The sequence below is a fragment of the Mustela lutreola genome, chromosome 2 (genome assembly GCF_030435805.1).
Source record: "Mustela lutreola isolate mMusLut2 chromosome 2, mMusLut2.pri, whole genome shotgun sequence".
NCBI classification, from domain to species: Eukaryota; Metazoa; Chordata; class Mammalia; order Carnivora; family Mustelidae; genus Mustela; species Mustela lutreola.
In genome coordinates, this window is record NC_081291.1 from 170288234 (window position 1) to 170294346 (window position 6113).

Here is a 6113-nt window from a genome sequence, read left to right on the forward strand (position 1 = left end):
TCTGCCTGATAGGGATTGCCTATTCTGCTGCCGCAGAAACTCAGCTACTTCTCACTACTTCTTCTTCTTCTTCTTCTTCTTTTTCTTCTTCTTCTTCTTCTTCTTCTTCTTCTTCTTCTTCTTCTTCTTCTTCTTCTTCTTCTTCTTTTCTTTTTTTAAGATTTTATTTATTTATGAGAGAGAGAGCGCAAGCAAGCAGGGGGTGAAAAGAGGGAGAGGGGATCTTAAGCAGACCCCGTGCTGCTTATGGAGCCCATCCCTTGGCTGGATCTGCCCACTCCGAGATTATGACCTGAGCAGAAATCATGAGCGTGATGCCAAACCTACTGAGCCACCCAAGGGCCCCTATTTCTCATTTCTCCTGGGAGTTTTCATTCTCCTTCTCCTTGTCCTTCCCCCTCCCTAACTCTGCCTCTGGCTCAGATGCATCTTCCACAAGCCTACACCCTGGTGCTTCAAGTGTTGGGTGAGAAGATGGGGTGGGAAAGGCGGAAGGTGCGGGGGTATGCCAACCTACCCTCTCTTTGTCTCAGGAGCCTGCTAGAGCGGTGCTCCTCCCTGCAGGCCCCGCCGCCCCGCCAGCCGTTGTCCTGCTCCATGAACTGCAGCTGCCCCTAATATTCCATAGCTCAGAAAGTCTTTGAGTTCCATGTTCCTTGCAAATAGTTCTTTCCTAAGGGGATTATATTCCAGAAGACAAATGAGGGAGTGAAGCCTGCAATTTTTGCCTCTAGCTCAGTGGACCAACATCTCTGTCATTATTTACAGAACACTGCTATATGCCAGAAATTATGCTAAGTCCTCAGCACATATAAATTGTATCCCTTTTAGCTCAGCTTTCAGTCCCTCATCCCCGTGAAAGGTGACCCTGTCCCACTTTGGCTCTTTTCCCTGGACTAGATTTCTGAGGAGCCACATGGAACCGCGGCCTCCTTCCTCAGCCAAGAACACCCCCTTCCCAGTTTCTCATCCCTAGAGTTGCTGCCTTTGGCTCCCATTTAGATCCTGTCCTTTGTTTCTCTGTTCCCCCACGGTCTTCTCCTAGTGCCATCAATCTGTGACATTTTCTCTGCCATCAGACAGTAGGGAGAGCAAGGACAGTGGGGGACCCTGATTCTGCGTTTGTAGCTCTTCTCCTGAATACACTTTGCGTGGCAGGATACAAAGGCCTGGCTCTATGGTGCCATCAGTACCACTATTCCAGGTATGTCGTACTTCAATCGGCTTTTACAGGTCAGCCAAAATCCACCCCAGCTCTAATACTGTTTCTTTATGTGTTCTAAGTTGCAAACAGTGGATTTGCAAATGCAGTTATGGAGCATAATCTGTTGATACGTTAGGAACTGTCTAATTTGGGGGGAATATAAAACAACACAGAAAAAGTTGCATTGTTGTGGCTTGAAGGAATAACCTTAAAACATAGCTTTTAGAAAGAGCAGTCTTTTTTTTTTTTTAAATAAAGATTTGTTTATTTATTTGACAGAGAGAGAGATCGTGAGTAGGCAGAGAGGCAGGCAGAGAGAGAGAGGGGGAAGCAGACTCCCCACTGAGCAGAGAGCCCAATGCAGGGCTGGATCCCAGGACCCTGAGATCATGACCTGAGCTGAAGGCAGAGGCTTAACCCACTGAGCCACCCATGCACCCCAAGCAGTCTATTTCTACATGGGACTTCAGTTTTGTCCCATGAAAAAACTAAATTAAGTTTTAAATGAAGTGTGTAGTTTTCTACTTCAAATCTAAGCAACAAGCCATAATGATTGGCAGCTGGAGAGAACACCATTGGAAGGTTTGTTCCTTCAGAGTAACACTGGTGTCTTTTCCATCTCTGTTCTTTACATCTGGCTCAGCTAGTTCATGGCATTGAGTCTGATTTCAGTAAATGTTGGTGAATGCTGTTTTTGAACGGATAGAATACTCCTAGTGTCTATGCAAGCAAGTATTCCAAACTGAACTAAATTATTTATCTTAAACTGAGTCTCTCCCTTTCCCCTCAAATACTTTTCTCTGATGCTTATTTTTATAGTGTGCAATTAAAGGTTGGCGGGTGGCTGTTACAGATGATGGAATATTGGTTGAATGCCCAGACAGGAGGAGAGCTTCACACCCTGTCTTATTCTTATCACTCTATCTTTGGATAAGGGAGTCAAGAGTTAGTTTGGAGCTTTTGTATTTAGCCCATCACTTGGTTCATTATATGTCTGAAGTCTTTTATGCCTAATAAAAGTTTTGAGTGTGAGCTCCTTGAGGCAGGGACTATGACCCTAGAAAAGGGTCTAGCCTAGAGAAGGAAGGAAATGACTCTCATTTGTTAAGTATCCACGGAGTCAAGCATTGTTCTGAGTGGGTTATACTCATGGTCTCGTTTAATTAACACAATAGTCTTAAGATATAAGTTGTTCTCAATATAGAGTTGAGAAAACTGAAGAATAGAAGTCTTAAGGAATTCACCAAAATCACAGTTAATAAAGTTCACCATTATACTCGTGCTCCTAGCACAGTGCCTTATACATAATGTTCAGTAAACAGCTGTTCTAAGATCTGTTATGCTTTGAATGGTCTCGTCGCTTTACTCTTTGGTGCCACCTTTACATTATGTGTTTAATTTAATAATAATGATAGTTTGAGGCATTTTGGTGAATGCACAATGATTTCATGTTTGACATACATCATTTAATTAGATTTATACTCACTTTTTTGGTAGAGCAGAATGATGTGTTCTTCTCTTTCCTCTCCCCCTCCTCTCCCTCCTCCTCCTCCTCCTCCTCCTCCTCCTTCTTCTTCTTCTTGATAAACAGATAAGTTTCTATCTCTATCATAAACAATTCAGAGTTTTGTGATATACATATATATAGAACTATAGATAGATAGATATACCTATCTATCTATATATATATACATACACATATATGAAATCAATGACAACATTGGTGGGATTGTTGAGGGAGTCTCCAATTCTGCCTCAAGAGACTGAGGTACAGGATAAAGATTAGGGAAGGTATCTTAGAGAAAAAAGTATTTGAATTGAGACAAGTGACAAATTCTTTCTTTTCTTTTCTTAAGCTTTTATTTATTTGAGAGAGGGAGAGTATGAGCTGGAGGGAGGGAGAGAGAGAGAATCTAAAGCAGACTCTGTGCTGTGCAAAGAGCCTGATAGGCTGATCCCACCACCTCGAGATCATGACCCAAGGTAAAACCAAGAACCCGCCGCCCAACTGACTGAGCTACCCAGGTGCTGCACGAATTATTTCTTCTTAGCCAGATGAAAGGAGGACATCCAAGGCAGTAGGGGGAGCAAGTACAAAGATACAAGGTTTGAAAAAGTCTGCACGACATTTAACGTAGCTGCATGGTTGTTTGCATGTAAAGTTATCACAGGAAGATGGGGATGAAGAAGTAATCATAAAAAATACCATTAATTTCACACTTACTCTACATCAGTTAGATTGCTAAGAGCTTCAACAACCCATGACTGTTATTCTTATTTTAGGAATAGGGACACTAGGGTTTTGGGAATATCAACTTTAGCTTAATTCCAAAGTCATACAGCTTGTAAGTGACCAAGCCAACTCTTTAATCAGGTCAGTCTGATACTAAAGCAATTGCACTTTTCCACCATGGAACAGTACTTTCCAAAGTTAAAAATGCATGATAGAAAAAGTTGTGTAGGCTCTGCTAAGGAATCTGGACTTTATTCTTGAATAAAGAGCAGTGAAGAGCAGTGAAAAGGATTTAGAACTGTTTAAAAAAAAAATCACCCTTTTAAAATTGGATTTTGGACATTCTGGAGGCTGGAATACCAAGAAGGAACATACTTCATTTATAAAGAGATATTAAAGCTCGAACCAAAACAGTAGAACTGGGGACAGAGACAGAGGATAGATTCCATGAATAGTTGAAAGAGAAACAATAAAAATATTTGGTGATTGATACACTAAATGAGGGAGGAAAAGAGGAGAGTACTTCCCGGTTTTAGAATATGGGTATCATGTGCTGTGATGCCATTAACAACATGGATACCGGCAGAGACCTGAGTTTGCATCAGAAGAAGTGTTATTAAGGTGAATTTTAAGAGGAAGGAGTTGGTGGGGTATGTGGGTGGCAAAGTCAGTTGAGCATCTGACTCTTGGTTTCAGTTCAGGTCCTGATCTCAGGGTCATGAGATGTCTCTCCTTCTCCCTCTGTACCCACCTCCCTGGAGTGCTTGCTTTCCCTCTCTCTCTCTCTGTCATAAATAAATAAATCTTTAAAAAAGGAAAAAAGAGAATAAGGAGTTTGTGACTGCTGTAGACATTCAAGGGGAGAAGATTAGTCACTTGAAATGAAAGCTCAGGAGGTCTCAAGAGAGGCTAGATTAGGAATCCTTTGATTTGAGGGCCATTAAGGTGAATCATCAGAATTTTAATGGAATGATCAGTGGCAGAGGGATCTTCCAGAGTGATGGGGAGAGGACCAGAAGAGAGCATTGGTATGGAAGACCTGATCATATGAACTGTGGAGAGAATGGGAGAGTAGAAGATTGGGATAGGGAAGGTGGGCCTTTCCTCCAAAGAGGAAGGTGAGAGGTCAGCAAGGCAGGAGGGGAACACAGGACAAGACCAAGACGTATTTTTGTAAGTCGAGTACGAAGAACTGATAGGAAGTGATTAAGATGGAGGAAAGAAGGGGTACATGGGTGGCTCAGTGGGTTAAAGCCTCTGCCTTCAGCTCAGGTCATGATCCCAGGGTCCTGGGATTGAGCCCCACATCGGGCTCTCTGCTAAGCGGGAAGCCTGCTTCCCTCTCTCTCTCTGCCTGCCTCTCTGCCTACTTGTGATCTCTGTCTGTCAAATAAATAAATAAAATCTTTAAAAATTAAAAAAAAAGATGGAGGAAAGAAGAGGGCGAATGAGGGAGGCCTGCAGACCACTGGAAGGGGAATGTGGACGAGAGAGACACCACTTCTGAGTCAAGTTGGCTGATCAGCGGGTTAATTTGGAAGCAAGGACTGGGGCAAAATTATGTGCTCATGTGTAGTTGCAAGTTGAGTTGTAGTTTTAAGGCATCAAGTGCAACCTCATCTAGGTGATGATAATAACTGACTCAAAAGCATAATTCTCCCTTTCCTTACTGGGAAGTTCTGTGATTTATCGGGTCAAATAGTCATCTTCAGGGAAAGTCTGAGACCCTGAGAAAGTCACGTAGTGTCCCTCTCAGTTTCTCCTCTAATATTCTTCTGTAGGTAAAACAACAACAACAACAACAACAACAAACAGGTTAAAATGAGTATGGTAGGGAATCCCTGAAGAGAAAAATGAGATCCATTAAAAGGGTTGAAGTAGGCTGTCTGTGTTTTACATGTATGAAATGCTTGGTGGCTTTTACTACCCATGTTCCCTGCTGGCCCCACTCCTATGCTCTTCCAGGTACGCTGCCCTCACCACCCCCTCCTCACCTAAGCTCCTGACAGCAAGGCTGCTCAACCCCCTTTCCTCTCTGATACCAGGAACACTTTTGCTTTTTTCCATCTCCATCTATTGTACATGAATTGTGTGAGTACCCAATTTCTTTCTCCCATTTGATGTTATGTGTCTGCGGTACTGGGAATGTCTCTTTTTCTTTTATCCTCCACCATCCCTTCACATTTGCAAACACTGAAGAATTATTTACTAAATTAATATGATTTTCTTTTAATGCACGACCAAACAAAGCTAGGTGAGATGAAATAACAGAGGTTGTAGGTGTAGAATTTGACTGTTCAGAACTAAGGTCTTCCCATTTTCAGCCCTCTGCTGTTTCCCTAATTCTTTATCTCTCTAGAGCCATTAAGCAAGTGTTAGGGGCCAGGCAAGGAGAGAATGAGTGAAATCATGCATTAAGACAGAAGCCCGGAGAGCCCAGGAAAATACCAGTTGAGTCACTTTTTACTCTCCCAGAAACCAGTTGTTAGGTCATTTATCTTTGTCACAGCCTACCTTCCCCTGTCACTCTCTGAGGTAAGGGTCACACCCAGTGTGCTGAACTAGAACTCTGGTGCTTCTTGCGGATATCTCTGATGGCAAAGACATATATAGAGATCGCTAGTGCCCTTACCAGAATGCTACTTTACCTTATGAACACAGTTATCCCATTTGAAA